Below are 16,211 nucleotides of genomic sequence, written 5' to 3'. Positions count from 1 at the left end.
TGACCACATTTTAGAAAGAACATGACAGAATTCGAGCACTATAACAGGTCCTCGGAAAGTTCCCTGAGAAAATATTCTTAATAAATTTCAAAATTCATCTCACATATTTCATGTTCAAAGTATCATCATTGGTATCTATTCTCAGTTTAAAATGTTTTAAAAAGCTCACAAGTTCTTGTTCCTGTCCTCTTTGGTACCTGGATAATATTTCTGAAGATATTGTCTCCCTGTCAGGCCATACCATATCTTTCTATAGCTGATATTTATTTTCTTCAGATAAAAGAAAATGGAACTTTCAATGTTATAAAATAAGTCAATGACAGGTTTTAATAAAATCCAGAAACTGGCCTCTTGATAGACCAATCCAAATGGCTAAATAGTTGAGGTAGTTTGCTGAGGTGAGCAGGTCATATTCCGGTACTGGAAAAGCCAGACGCTCACTTGCATCCTGATACATAAATGCACGACTCAAAAGATGCAAGGCAGTCAATCCTCCAAGGTCTGATTCTGCTCAGCAGTGGTAACTGTCATGAAAATGTAGACTTTTTTTTTTTTAAACATCAACGTTCCTAAAATCCAATAGATTTCCCTTTTATGTTTCTGACTTTACACGAAGCATTAGCATAAAGCATTTCATGTCTTCAAACTTCACTTCAAGGATGAAACTTCTTTTCTTTTCAGCCTCATTCACTTTACACAAAACCGAATATAAATGTACACATGTAAAGCACATATACAAATACATGCAGGTATATATATATATATATATATATATATATATATATATATATATATATATGCATGTATGTGGTAGCATTTCACCTTTTTATTTTTTTATTTTTAGTCAGGGTGATAGATATCTATGCATTGCTGCTTGCTTCTGTGAAACCCAACAGTGGCTACTTATCCAATGCAATAAATTTGTAGTCATTATATTCTTGCATGGTGATTGCATTTTAAACTATTGAACTGTGGAAATATTGCTTAAACATTTTAATATGCTGGGTCCATCACACTGACATAATGTTAGGGACATGTTCAACTGTTTGCTTAGAAGTTCAAATCTGAATGCAGCTTGGTAGAGAATGGAATTATAGTTGGCAGAGTTCCACAAAAGTATTTATCTTTAAAATCACATTTTATGCTTTGCTTTGTCACACAAGATTTCCTCTCAAGGTGAAAATCCCAATAACAACTGCATATACAGCGATGAACTAGAAAATGAGAGGAAGTATATTATAAAATTTATTCAAAGAGTGAGGGATACAGTGGTTTTCTCCCATGAAATTAGTTTATTCTTTTTAGATTTATATTGCATTTGTAAAAATATTTCTTCATTCTTTTACCTACTACTTTAAACAATAAATACCATTGCTTTCAGTATAATCATTAGCAATTCTTAAATCAATTAGAGAAAAAATGTCTAAAGATTTTCCACTTTGTACATAAAAAACCTAAAATCCTAGGTACATTAAATAGTTGGGCCAAAGCCACATGTTGCATTACTAACAACACTGCATTCTGATTTAGAGTTTCAATAAAGATACAGAGTCTATCAGATCCCCTGCTCCTGCCAGGAATGCGGTAAATATTGTTGGGTGACTAGATTATTCTGATCACTAATTACAACAGAAGTTGGCTGGTATGGCTATGATGCAGACTGATGAAAGGGAATCCTGAAAACCATGAGGATCTTTATTATCCATTCATCAAGCAGGCTGGTTTCTCGTAGGGCTTATTTTATTAATCCTTCTTATTCTCAGTGTCCTAAGATTTATATTCGAATAAAGACTTAGAATTTAGATTGTTGGCTCTTGGCAGCCCATGTTTTCCATGAATTCACATTTAAATGTATGAGGGAAATGTAGTGAGATTATGGTAAGAAAGATAAACCTGTTAATTGATAAAAATGAGGTAAGTTAGTAGTTATTAGTTCTAAGAACTAAAAGAACGGAATAAATGTGTGTGCTAGGTAGTTTTCACTGTCAACTAATAATCTAGAGTAATCTGGACATGGGGAACCTCAACTGAAGAAGTGCTTAATCAGATTGGTCTATGGCGATATCTCTGAGAGATTGCCATGATTGATGAGTGATGTGGGAGGGCCTAATCCATTATGCGCATCACCTCATTTCCTAGGCAGGTATTCCTGGGTTGCACAAGAAACTTAGCTGAGCATGAGCTAGGAAGTGAGCCAATAAAGGAGCATTTTCCCATGGTTTCTGCTTTAGTTCTTGCTTTGAATTCTGGCCCTAACTTCACTTAATGATGGATTGTTAGCTGTGATTTGTAAACAGAAATCAATCCTTTCAGCCCTATGTTGCTTTTGGTCAAAGTGTTTTTATCATAACAACAGAATGAAAATAGAAGAACACTATCTTAGTTTGCTTTCTTTTTCTGTGATAAGATACCATGTCAAAAGCAACTTGGGGAGGAAAAGGTTTATTTGGCTTATATGCCCCAGTTACAATCCGTCATGAAGGGAAATCAGGGCAGGAGCTCGAGGCAAGAACCTGGAGGCAGGAACTTAAGCAGAAGCCACAGAAGAACAATGATAAATGACTTTATCCTCATGGTTTGCTAGACACTTTCTTATAGCATCTAAATCACTTACGAGGGGCTACATGGTCTATATTTGAGCTGAGCCAGCCCACATTAACTATTAATCAAAATACTCCACAGACTTTTCCATAGTCCATCCGAGGGAAACATTTTCTCAATTGGAGTTGCTTCTTCCCAAGTGATTCTAGCTTGTATCAAGTTGATAAAAAGCTAACTAGTGCAAGCAGGAAACTTAAGCTGCACACACATTAAGAGTAAAGCTGAAGCCCAAATGAGGAAGTGAGAAGTTAGGGATCACTTAAAATTAAGTTAAGGGACTCCTTAAAACATCATCTAAATGCATTTCTTATAGTTCAAAGGAAAAGAACCAAAAGAAAAAACAGAAAATAGCTGTAACAGATTCACCAACTAGTGCCTACAGTCATTCTTTAGTTCAATATTCTGATACCACTACAGAATTCCAAAACAGAGACACTTTAAGGAACAGTGAGATTTTTTTAAAAAGTCCCTTCAAGAAAAGCATGCTACTAAGTGAACATCTTTTTTCTTAAATTTGAGGAATTGTCATACTCAGAGACATAGAATTGAGGCAGGCAGTGGAGACAGATTATTTTGGAATCCTATTTTGACTTACATTGATTACACACACACAGACACACAACAGATTGTAACAATGTTCTTGGTTTCTACTGCATGTACTGGTTTTGTGGGAATCTAGTCTACTTGTCTATTTGTATGCAGAGCTTCCTAGGACTGGATGTGTGTGTGTGGGGGGGGGTGGACTTCCCACAGGGCAGGGTTCTTAAGGAGGGAGGTGGCAGGAGGAGGGTGAGTGGGGGAGCAGGAGGGGAATGGGAGGAGGGGAGGAAGTGTAAATTTTTTTAATGGAAAAATAAATTTAAAAAAAGGAAAAAGAAAAACCAATGTACTTGGGAAACTGGTTTCTTCACCTGTCCATACTATGGACACATATTCTTCTCTAATCAAAGCACCTAGAAACCACCAAAACTCCTTACTTCTCCCACTTACATTGGCTGTACTTACTCCTATTTCTGAACAATGTTGTGAATTTCTCTCTTTTTTTTTTTTTGGAATCAATCAGGTTTTGGCAGTTTTTTATTCAAGTACAATCCCAAAATTTTTGGGTATGTGCCAAAAGAAGGACCAATCCAGACTTACTTGGTTTGGGGTGCGTGTGTAGTACATGCACTAGTAACCTTTTAAAGAGACCCCTTTTATCATCGTATACACATAATTGTGTTTACATATGCTTAAAATCAAATGAATAATAAAAGGAATATGCACATTAGAAAAAAATTAAATAACTTATCAATCAAAATAGAGAAGCCTGGAAAGTACACTCTTTAGAGACTAAACTCCTCTTAGGTCCTATAAAAAGGAAGCCATGAACGATAATTGAGGCACTTGACTGCTCCCACTCTTGTGATCTTTTGTCATTCTTAATAGTGCCTCTTTTTTGTAACCTGCACGGCTGCTTTGGTTTTGTTTCAACTGAAGGTGCTTTGCTTTTTTGAAAATCTATGTGCGTTTTTATTTTTAATTCTTTGGGTAATAGGCCTAAAAACACTGAACTCAGACCCCAAACCACCAGTGCCAGAATGAGAACCAACCACTTCATTAAATTATTGAACAAAATAGTTTTACTTGGGAGATTGGTTTTATCTTTTTTTATCATAGGGAAGGAAGTCAGGAAATAATAAACACCACTCAACAACTCTGGAAACAGTAATATGAGTCTTTACTAAGAATTGTTGAGTTATAAAGGGTGCATGTCTGTGATCTGGGAGCAATACGATATGAAGGCAGAAGTCTAATGCTATCCTTGACTAACCTGTGATATATATATAGAGAGGCTGCTTTTAAAAAGGGGAAAAACACATATATCATTGAATATTGGCAGAGGCTGCTAGTTCATTTTCTGACTGTCCTTACTTGAAATAATCACACAGAAACTATATTACTTGCAATACTGTTTGGCCAATAGCTTAAGCATATGTCTGGCTAACTCTTATATCTTAAATTTACCCATTTCTATTAATCTGTGTATCACCACATGGCTGTGCTTACTGGCAAGATTCTGGTTGGCTCTGGTGGAGGCATTTGTCTCCTGTAGGCAGCTACATGGCTTCTCTCTGACTCTGTCTACTCTCTCTATATATATCTCTTTCAGCGTGGCTTTACTCTGTTAAGCCATTAGCTGAGAGCAACTTCTTTATTAACCAATGGCAATAAAACATATTCACAGAATACATCACATCCCCTTTTCTGTCTAAATAAAAATGAATGTTTTAACTTTAACATAGTAAAATTACGTATAACAAAGCAGGTATCAAGCAAAAATTACAGTTACAATATTTATATCAACTTTATCTTTTATCATAACTAAGGAAAACTGTAATTATAACTATTCTTCAACTTCGTTAAAGAATTTAGAAGGACATAATATCACCTAAGTAATCAGGAAGTACATTGTAAGCAACTTCCAAAACTTTAGAATTGACAGAGACATCTTGCCGCCTGGATAGTCACCCAAAGTTCTTCTGTAACATTGTTGGCATCCATCTTCAGCCTACAGTCTCATAGTATCCAGCAGAATTTTCCCTGAGGCAGGAAATTTTAAAAACAGTTCTGCCTATATTGGTAGTTTGTCAGTCACTTTCTTCTGTGTCCTGCAGAATGTCTGCCAGACTCTTTCATGAAGCAGGAACCCTGAAGGACCATCTCACCTTTAGGCAAGTTTAGCAGTCATTTTTCTGTGGGTCCTGCATATCCAGTTCATACAGCATACCATCAAGCAGTCCAGGCAAGAGAAGTTTCTTGCCTAAATGGCTAACTCCATAAGGAGCCTCTTCAATGCCCATCATTCTCTTGAAGTGATTGGTGCTGCCAGGAGCAGAGGTGTCTCACTGTCATAAAAGTCTAAGTTCTTAAAACATTTTAAATGCCATATTCTGAAGGTCTCTGAAAGAGTTGAAGAATACCTATCTAACTGAAATCTCTCTATATATATCTAGAAAACCTAACTAACATAACTAGAAGCTTGACTATTATAGATGATTATCTATTAACCTATATTTCTTATTATACATTAAATTTTTAAATGAGCTACACAAACCCATACTTTAATCAAGAACAAAAATATACATACAACAAAATTGACCATAAATTTGTATCAATAAACCAAGATCCATACCAATGAAAAGTATTCATATCTCTAGTATATCCCCATTTAAATGTAAATAAACATTTATAAACAATCATTTAGGGAGCTTGAGTGTAGTTACTGGGGGAAATTTTGAATAATAATTATTAATTGCTTTTAAATACAACTCTTTTCGAAATTTGTTTTCATTTTGTGTGAGGCAGGGTTTCACTATGTATGTATCCTGATTGGCTTGGAATTTGCTATTTCACCCAGGTTGTCTCTGCTTCTTGAGCACTGGTATTACAGGATTACTGGTATATGCCACCACATTTGACTCCAAGTAAGTATTTTTATACTAATTTAATAATTTAAACCTGTGAATACATTACTTTGATGGAGATATTTTTGATACACAAGGGAAGTAACTACTTTTTCCAAACTTTTTATTTTGTGGTAGAACAGGGTATGGTAGATTATGGTAGACATAATCAGTGAGAATGTATTATAAGCTCAAAACTTGGATGAAACAGAATTTTTGTCAAATGATTTTTCACTAGTTCCTAATCTATTTAAAATGAATATCAGGTGTTAAACCATAAAACTAAGAGACATTTGGCTTCTCTTCAATGCCTCCATTTTAGCTTCTTAGTGACTCATCCCGAAAATAGGAGTTAGCATGCAAGAAATGAGAAGTGAAAAATTCTACAATATACACCAGAACCAAATCCTTTGTAGTTGCTATTTTAGGTGGATTAAATTATTACTTTATTATTTTGTATAATTAATTAATAATTGGCATGTTCAAAAAACCTCAATATTATTCAAAGTAAGCACAGCTTCATTATAAAATCAACTGGGCATTCCTAAGAAGAAAAGATGGTTACTGGTGTACTTATTTCATATCTAAATCTTCGCTAAGAAGCATTCTGTATGAGCTGTCACTCAGTTTGCCTGACATGTAGATCATAAAAATGTGAGCATTTAATGACCATTCAGGACACAATATATCATCCTCCCCACTGTCACACCTGAACAATTATCACTGAAATGACAGACCTTTGAAAACCTAAGTTGTATCCAACTCATTAAATCAATCTGGACTCAGTGAAAGGTTGCATGGTTCACATGGAGACAGGAATGCTGGGTGCCTTTTCTCTCATTATTTCCTATGGGTCCTGGAAAGCAACACTGCTACTGGGAGTCCTTTAATTGTCTCTCTACCAAGAAGCCCAGCTGTGATATGACATTCATTCTCTGCTTGGGAAAGGCCATGTGATTCAAAGGGGAGAGTAGGAAAGCTGACACCCTCACTCTGAAGTGAATGAATATTTAAAACAATGCTGTCATGCACCTGACTGGCAAATAGTGACTTGAGAAGCGCAAATCAAACGACATTTTCATTTATTTTGCTTCTGACTTACAGATGTCTAAACAAAGACTATCTTAGCCTCAAAGAATATCATGTTTAGTACAACCATCTGTACCATGTCCTAAAAATGTCCTAATATTAATAATTTACATTAAAATATTTTATGTGTATCCTTAATTTTTATTATTATATCACTAATTACATGAACTGGGATTATAATTATTGACTTTCCTATATCCTAATTATAGGGATTTTATAGGTAATTTTTTCATATTATGTCCTTTCCTTTTCTCTAAAATGCAGACCTGGGCTAAACCATAGTGCACATTTTATTTAGCCAGCACTTCACAATTATGTTAAAACTTTTCATTTTGTAATAGTCAGATTTTCAGTGTTTAGGAAGCAGGTGTTTTTCTCCAATAATAAATTCATGGTTTTTTTATTTTGTTGGGAATAAAGCATACCTCTTAACACTGAAAACAACCCATTTGAATGCAAGGTCCTGGGTGTCTTTGCCATCTAGATAGGAAATGTGTTCTCCAGTTCATTTCAGCTTTGCAACCCAGAAGCACTCTGTTTTCTGATATCTTGCATACTTAGCCTATTACATTGTCTCATCCCTGTGACCATGTTTGGGGTGTCTTGATCCCAACTTCCAAAATATTTAAAATTCTTTATTCTCAAAAGAGGTCAAAAATAACTTAGTCACAAAGCAAGATGTTTGGTAAATTCCTAAACTGTGTTTATTTTTAATTCCTGAAATGTTTGATGGTTTAGGGTTCAATGAAAAGGCTGGTACTCTCTTGGCTCTCAACTGACATCCAGGCAGATCTGAGAGGCTAAACACAGTTCTTTGTCACAGAGATTTCAGCAATATAGTACCTCTCATCATCAAGCCAGGAAGGAGAGTTTCTCCCTCCAATTTTTATATTGCCTTTATTCAATCAATAAAAAGAAAAATGTTTAAGAATACAAAGTTGCCCAAGAGACAGTCCCTATTTCTAGGAGTTCACAGACTGATTCAAAAGTCAGATAAAAAGTTATTATACTTGTCTATAAATATGTTAAAATGTTCTTTTTCACTATCTAGGAAATTGTGTGTATATATTAGACTACATTTACTTAAGACAATAAGCTGAAATTTTCAACAAAGTATTTAAACTTGAATACTGTAGATATTGACAACCATTTTCCACTAAATGGTGCTGTGTTAACTATTATACAAAAGTAACAAGGGAAAAGTGGCTGCTAGGCACAGACTGGTAATAAATTCATGTTTTAAAAAACATTTGACTTTCTTTTCCTTTAAGTAAGATAAAGACTATTAGTGAAGAAAGTATGGCATAGATCTAGGATAGGTGATTTGAAAATGCTCTAACCCTAATTAATGGTTGCAGTTGGAGATTGCTTGTGGAAAAGACACTAAATCAGACAAAAACAAACAAATAAAAAAGCAAGTCAGACCTTTTTATCTTTCTTGAGTTTACCACAGCCTAGCACTTATTTTATTTATGCTATCCTACCTCCATACCTCTCAGCAAAAAATTCAACAATATAAACAGTCACACAAATTCATACAAACCAAATTATAGCTAAATAATTTATTCTCAACATGGAAAGGTGGAAAGGATACAAACACTTAGAAAATATGGCTATATAAAGGCTGCTTAATATGATTGATACCACATCTTTCATTGGATGCTAATGAGACCTGTATTTATTACAGAAGCAGTATGTGGTTTTTAATTAGGAGGGAAAAGAGTTTTCACAACTTCGTTGTAACATTTTTAGCAGGGGGAAGAATGGAAGACAACTCATATGTTTGTTAGAATCATCCAGTAAATTTTTTTATAAACTCAGAAAAATTCTGAGTGTTTTATGGAGTATTTAAGGGTATTCTAGGTGTGTGTTGTGTGTTTGTGTAAATAACAGCACTCATACATATACAACATGAGTGACTATTTTCTTTCTTGTTGAAGAAAAGGTATAATACTTTCTTAGATGTCTTAGAAAGGAAAATGTGGCCATGTATTTTTGTTTATATGTTGTGGATCAGACAATCATATTTAAATTACTAGATCATCTTTTTCCAGAAATTATACTATATTTACATTTCTTCCCTTCTTTTTCTTCCTCCAAACCCTCATATATACCATTTTCCATTATCCTTCAAATCCACAACCTCTTTTTTCACTGTTGCTACATGCATATATCTATGTATGTATACATATATACACATACATACATACATACATATATACATACATATACACGCATATCATGCTCAGTCAAAAAAGTTTAATTGCATGTGTGTTTTCAGGGATGACCATTGGCCTTGGGTCACCAATGGATGTGCTCTTCACTGGGAACATCATCTCTTTTCCCACTCCCAGATTTCCTCAGTTGCCTATAGCTCTTTGTGTCAGGTTGAGACCTTGTAAGCTTTCCTTGGTTAACTTTGGAATGTTCATTGGTGTAGTCCTTGTCCAGTTCACATTTGAGAGGTTCATGTTGGTGAGACTGTATGGGTGTGGCTCTATCATTACTAGAGATGATCTCAGAGGAAACCCCTTATCCTCTGACTCTTAACAATCTTTCAGGCCTCTCTTCCACAATGTTTCCAAATTCGTAGCACTGAGAGTGGTTTGTAGGTATGCCCATTGAGATCAGGCTCCACAGTTCTGCATTTTAATTGGTTGTGGTGTTCTTTTTTGCAAACAGAAGTTTCTGTCCTGCCCAATCCAGCAGCCATTCAGTCCCAAAGAAACAGAGAGGCTTATATTCATTATTAACTGTGTGACCTATTAGTTCAGGCTTATTATTAACTAGTTCTTACAACTTAAATCAATCAATAAATCTTGTCTATGTTTAGCCACATGCCTTGGTACCTTTTCTCAGTAGGGCATTCTCATCTTGCTTCCTCCACATCTGGCTATAGTCTGCATCTCTCCCTTTCCTTTCCTCAGAATTCTCTTAGTCTTATTTCTCTACCTATATTTCCTGCCAGGCTACTGGCCAATCAGTGTTTTATTAAACTAATATGAGATCATGCACCAGGGACTCTAAAACACAGCTAGGTTGTTTATTGGTTTCTATCTGTTGCATCTAGTGAAAAATAAACTTATCTATGGGTAGAGAGAGACAGAAGTCTTTAGATTGATGTTAGAAATGGCCCCCAATGTGTGGATAACTGAATCCACAGGAAGCCTGAGAAAGCTTGCAAAGTAATTCTAGAACAAAATGAAAGCATTGTACCTGGTTTCTTGGTAGCAGCAAGCTCTTGGGTCTGCTCTGCTTGTTAGAGGCAAGTATGCACTCTCATCTAAGAGAGGCTTCCTGACTCAGCTTTAGCTGCAAAACCCTGCAGCTCATTAAGAAGTCCTGCCACGAAACACTTAAATGATGTTGATAAAAGCTTATTGCATGCTTGTTTGTTTTCATTTGTAGCAGGAAAAAAAAAGTGCTATTTTAAAATTCCGGCTCTCTGGGCTGTCCTGCCAGTGCAAACTTTGACTGTTTGAGGCAGGAGGGCTGGCTACAGAGAGGAAACTTGAGTGTTGTCTGTGGACACACTGTTGCAGCTTGCTTGCTGGCAGGGAGCTTGAAACACTGTAGAGTTGTGGCAATGAACAGGGCTCTGGCCAGTACCTCAGCCACAAGGCTGGAATCCCAAAAAGCTAAGGAATGGGCTACATCTAGCCATCAAAGCCACAGCTTTAGTTCTACTGATATTGCTTGGTAAATTAAAGACTCATGTGGTCAGAAAAAGAGATATACAGTAAAGAGAGATTCAAAGACAAAGAAAATTTCTAAATGGTTTACAGTGTGTTAAAAATATATGCAGGCTAAAAGTTAAAGTTCTTAAAGTTAAAAAAGAAAGAAAGAGAGTAGTTGGGTGTGGTAGGACACAGCTTTAATCCCACACTTGGGAGGCAGAGGTAGATTGACCTCTGTGGCTTCAAGGTTTAGTAGGACACACCTTTAATCCCAATGCCTGGGAGGCAGAGACAGAAGGATCTCTGAGAGTTCAAGGACAGCCTGGTCTACAGAGTTATTCCAGGTCAAAGATATACAGAGAACCTGTCTCAAAAAGCAAAAAGTTAAAAGTAAAAATAAATGAAATAGAGGTTAAAATAAAGCACACAAAGATGGAAAATACACAGAGAACCTTAATACTGTATACTATTATGCTATCTTTGAATTGTTTGAATGCTGAGGAAAGAGCAACAGCTTCTAAATTATATTTCTTTATAAATGCTGCTGAACTAATTCAACATAGATATTTTGAAAATGCTTTGACTTTAAAATTTGGATCTAAGGACATGATGCTTTGGAAAGGAGTTTCTTCTTTTGTTTTCACAGAGGATGAGACCCTGTGGATTGCTTCTATCCCAATATGGTATGATAGACCATGTCCTCCTGAAAGGTTGCTGTGAACACCTTTATTCAAGAAAATTACTTCATTCAACTGCCAACTGAGATGAACCTAGCCGACAGGTCATACCCTGAAATACCTAAATAACAGTGCCCCCATACAGCAGGAAGCAGTTTGGAGAGAAAAAAAACTGCGCCCATGTTCCCAAATATTGCTTATAAATGTTCTTTTACTTTTAAAGGGGGATATGATATAGATATGAATAATTTACATTGGTATCAATTTTGCTTTATTGGTATAAAGTTAAGGTTTATTTTGTTATACGTATATGTATTTCTGACCTTGACTAAGGTATTGTGATTGTGTAGTTCATTTAAAAATGTAATGTATATAGGTTGTTAATGGATAATCATTAATAATAGTCAAGTTTGTAGTCATGTTAGTTAGATTTTCTAGATATATGTATATATATTTTAGTTAAATAGGCATTCTTCATATCTTTCAAAGACTATAGAATATGACATTTAATGTTTTAATAACTTAGGGTTTTTCATGACAATGAGACATGTCTGCTCCTGGCAGCACCGATCTACTTCATGAAGAAGAGGGGCATTAAAGAGGCACCTTATGGAGTTTGATAGCCATTTGCGCAAGGAACTGCTCTTGCCTGGACTATTGCATAAACTTGACACAGAGAACCCTCAGAGAGAGGACTGCTAAACTTGCCTAAAGGTGAGATGATCTTTCAGGGTTCCTGACTCATGAAAGAGTCTGCAAGACATTCTGCAGGACACAGCAGATATTGACTGAACTGTCTTTGAAATTTCCTGCTTCATAGAAATGTCTGCTGGATACTATGGGCCTGAAGGCAGAAAATAGATGCCCCAATGGTACAGAGGAACTTTGGGTGACTGTCCAGGCAGCAAGATGTCTCTGTCATATCTAGAGTTTGGAAGTTGCTTATTTCTTGTTTACTTAGGTAATATTATATCCTTCTGGAGTCTTTGATAGAGTTGAAGAATGGTTAGTTATAGTTATAGTTTTCCTTTGTTATGGTAAAAGATAAAATAGATATAAATATTGTAACTGTAATTCTTGCTTGATAACTGTTTTGTTATATGTAATTTTACTCTGTTAAAGTTAAGGCCTTTTTTTGTTTAAACAGAAAAAGGGGAAATGATGTGGGAGTGTCATATATCAATCTGTTGATTTCATTGGTTAATCAATAAACAAACTGCTTGGCCTGATAGGTTAGAACATAGGTGGGTGGAAGTAAATAGAACAGAATGCTGGGAAGAAGGGAAATGAGCTCAGATTCCATAGCTCCCCTCTCTGTGGCAGACGCGATGAAGCTCCGACCCCGGATGGACATAGCTAGAATCTTCCTGGTAAGTCACCACCTTGTGGTGCTACACACATCAATAGAAATGGGCCAAGCGGTGTTTATATGAATACAGTTTGTGTGTTGTTATTTTGGGGCATAAGCTAGCCAGGTGGCCGGGAGCCAGGTGGCAGGAATGCAGCCCGCAGTTTGGTAAATTGAAGATTATAGATTATCATCCATTAGCCATGACTTCATTAGCACTGAAATTCTTAGTATGAGTCATAGTTTCTTTCTTGTTGAACAGGCCTTAAGTTCATCTAGAGAGTTGCTGTTTACTGCTAAGGTATGTGTACCACTATTCCACCTTTAGGGTTATTGTACCATTAGGTTATGAACCATTGTGTGGTTCATAGGTGCCACAGCTTGGTGCAATTGTTTGTTCCCTTTCATTGGCACTTTCTGGTACCATGAAATTTAGTTGTCAGATAAAGGATATTCTGGGTAGTTTAGCTCAGGGGTCTCTGGGTCTTGTTTCTGAAATGCTTGGTGTCTTCAGCAATAGGGATTTACCTTATACTTCTGTGGGGAAATCAAGGGAAGTAGTAGCATGTCTTGGGAGTCTCCTGGATAGCCATGACCAATATCCTGAAAGGGGGCTTTTTATGTTTGGTATTGGGATTTATGTTAAGGAGTCTTTGGCTCTTGGAAGCCCAGATGAGAAGGGTTTATTGAACTGTGTGTATTATAGTTTTCAGTTAGTTAAAAGTATGATTCCTGGTGGCATTTTCAGTAATATATATTGTTATTTTATCCTCCTCTGTTCTTTTGTATTTTCTTCCCTTCTCTCTAAAAAGTCTTTCCTTTCCTATTCCCCTGTCAAATCACTAAATCCTAGTATCTACCCTCTCTTTTTTCTCTACCTGCCTGCTTCCCCTTGCTAGAGAGCCCCACTTTTCCATTTCCCTGATCAGATCACCTTAACAACCATGATTGCCAGTTTGTTCTTTTGTTATTGAAGATGCTATCGATTTCTCCCCCTGTATCTTGGAGTTAAAAATGAAAAATGCTCCACATGCTCTGTATTTTCTTCCTTCATTTACTGCTGACCAGCAAGATATTTAGAGTAAAAAGTTTCTCAGTTACAGAGATAGGATTAGGGTGTTAACATCTTGGTACTTCTTGGTGAGGAACAGTTTGTCCAGATTAAAAAGAGAGACATGAGTACAGATGCCTTTATTAGACCAAGAGCAATAGAACTAGTTCTCCATTTTATAATATCAAATATTCCACAGTCACATGTACACTGAATAGCTACACACCACAGATTTACACCTTTCTTGTGCATCTGGATAAATGTAGTGTGGACCATAATTCTGTTGTCACAGTGAACTTCCAAACACCTAGACCTGATCTACTTCCTAGAGTTTTCTGAGTGCCAGGGCTCTATCTATTTCATCAGGTAATTGATTCCACCATGAGAATGGTTCATTTGCAACATCTAGTTTAACATCTTCCACTAATCTTTATGCGAACTATAATTAGATTAACTTAATGTCAGTTGTTAAAAGAAAACTGGAATTTTTCTTTGTTAGGCTCCAGTCAAATGTCTAAACGTGAAAACATTGTAGGCACTAGCACTTTCAGCTGAAGTTTAAGAAGGCTTCTAGAAGGCAATGATTTGCTGTGGAGAGTTTTATGCTGTTATTTCCGTGCAAGAAGGGGTTTGTTCAGTTACTTTTTATCACTCGAGAAAATGTTAAATTAGATTTTGAAGTCTGTTGGATAGGTGTGTAGCAAGAAGTGGCAGTGATGGGAAGAAACTTTTGTACAAGCCTAGAACAGAAAAAGTTATTTGGATTTGGCTAGATTAATTTTCAAAGTGAAAGGGCACTTTAATTATGTCCATTTCACTGATTTGCTTACTGTGGTGTCATTATTTGTTTCTTACCAACACTTTATGATCAACTGGACCAGAGGTCTAGTTGAATTTCCAGCCCTCTATTTTATGTCTGTACCAATGTTCTTTTACCAGGGTGGGGAATAGAGTAAAACCTGAATTTCCTACAAAACTATATTTATTTATAGTGATAATAACAAACACTTATTCCTTACTAATTAGTGTGTTATACAATGAATTTCTAAACTTTACATTACATTTGCTGGCTGTCTTGATGTACCTCCTATTTGAAGTAATTCTAAAAGGTCAAAGATTTAAATGTTAATTAGCTTCAATTTATGGTGCTTAATATAACTTTAGTAGTTACTTCTGAATATTTAGATCCAAAAATAAGAATATGATTTTCCTTTCTAGTAAAAATAGATTATACATGTATAATTTTAGCTATAATATTGATGTTGTGTCATACTTGAGTTGGTGTAGCCCCAAACTGGCTGTCTCTTATGGTTCATTCTATGAGGCTGGATGCCTCAGAGTCCCAATCTGATACCAAAAATCTATTGGGTTCCTGGAGATCTGCTGCTTCTTAGCCAACAATGAAAGCCTATAAATGCCAATTCACTTATCATCAAAGAATCATCATCATTATCATTATCAGCAGCAGTAGCAGCATCAAAAGGATAAATCAACTTAGTGCAAGAAGAATCAGAGCATAATTACAGTCTGATCAACATTCAATAATGTGAAAAGCTCAATATACAACATTGGTGTTTATAATCTTCTGTTTACAAAAGGCTTGGGAATATTCCCTTTTCTGTCTTTGCCACCTCACCACACCTAATGTGTCTAGGAGGCTCAGGAAATCTCTATTCCATACCACCTTCACTGGTGAATGTTTTATTGTCCTAGTGTCTTCAATATTCTGTATCTCCATTGAAACTCAGGTTGCACCTTTACCAATGGTCTTTTGTAGTAATAAGAGCAGCGGGCTGCGTTCCTGGTGCCCAGCCGCCCGCACGGCTAGCTTTACCCAAAATAATTACACTGAAACTGTATTCTTTTAAACACTGTTTGGCCCATTAGTTTTAACCTCTTATTGGCTAGCTCTTACATATTGATCTAACCCATTTCTAATATTCTGTGTAGCATCAGGAGCTGGCTTACCAGGAAAAATCTTAACCTGCCTCTGTCTGGAGTGGAAGAATCATGGCGACTGCCTGACTCGGCTTCTTTCTCCCAGCATTCTATTCTGTTTACTCTGCCTACCTAATTTTCTGTCCTATCAGGCCAAGCAGTTTTCTTTATTAGTTACCCAATGAAAGCAACAGATAAGATACAAGACCCACCTTCATCAGTCTTTCCATTTGGCCCTTTCAATATTGCAACTTTCAAGACCAGTACCAGGTGGAAGACTTCTACAAATAAACAAGTTTGACTTCTAGCTTTTGGTACAGCCTTGGCTCCCTCTGGACTACAGCTTCTGTTTGCTGACCCAAAGTAAATACTTCTCAGAGGATT

The sequence above is a fragment of the Microtus oregoni genome, unplaced genomic scaffold (genome assembly GCF_018167655.1).
Source record: "Microtus oregoni isolate MIOR12 unplaced genomic scaffold, Mior012 000033F_ref0000390, whole genome shotgun sequence".
Taxonomy (NCBI): Eukaryota; Metazoa; Chordata; class Mammalia; order Rodentia; family Cricetidae; genus Microtus; species Microtus oregoni.
The sequence above is the reverse complement of the archived record's forward strand: the minus strand, read 5'-3'. Positions refer to the sequence as shown.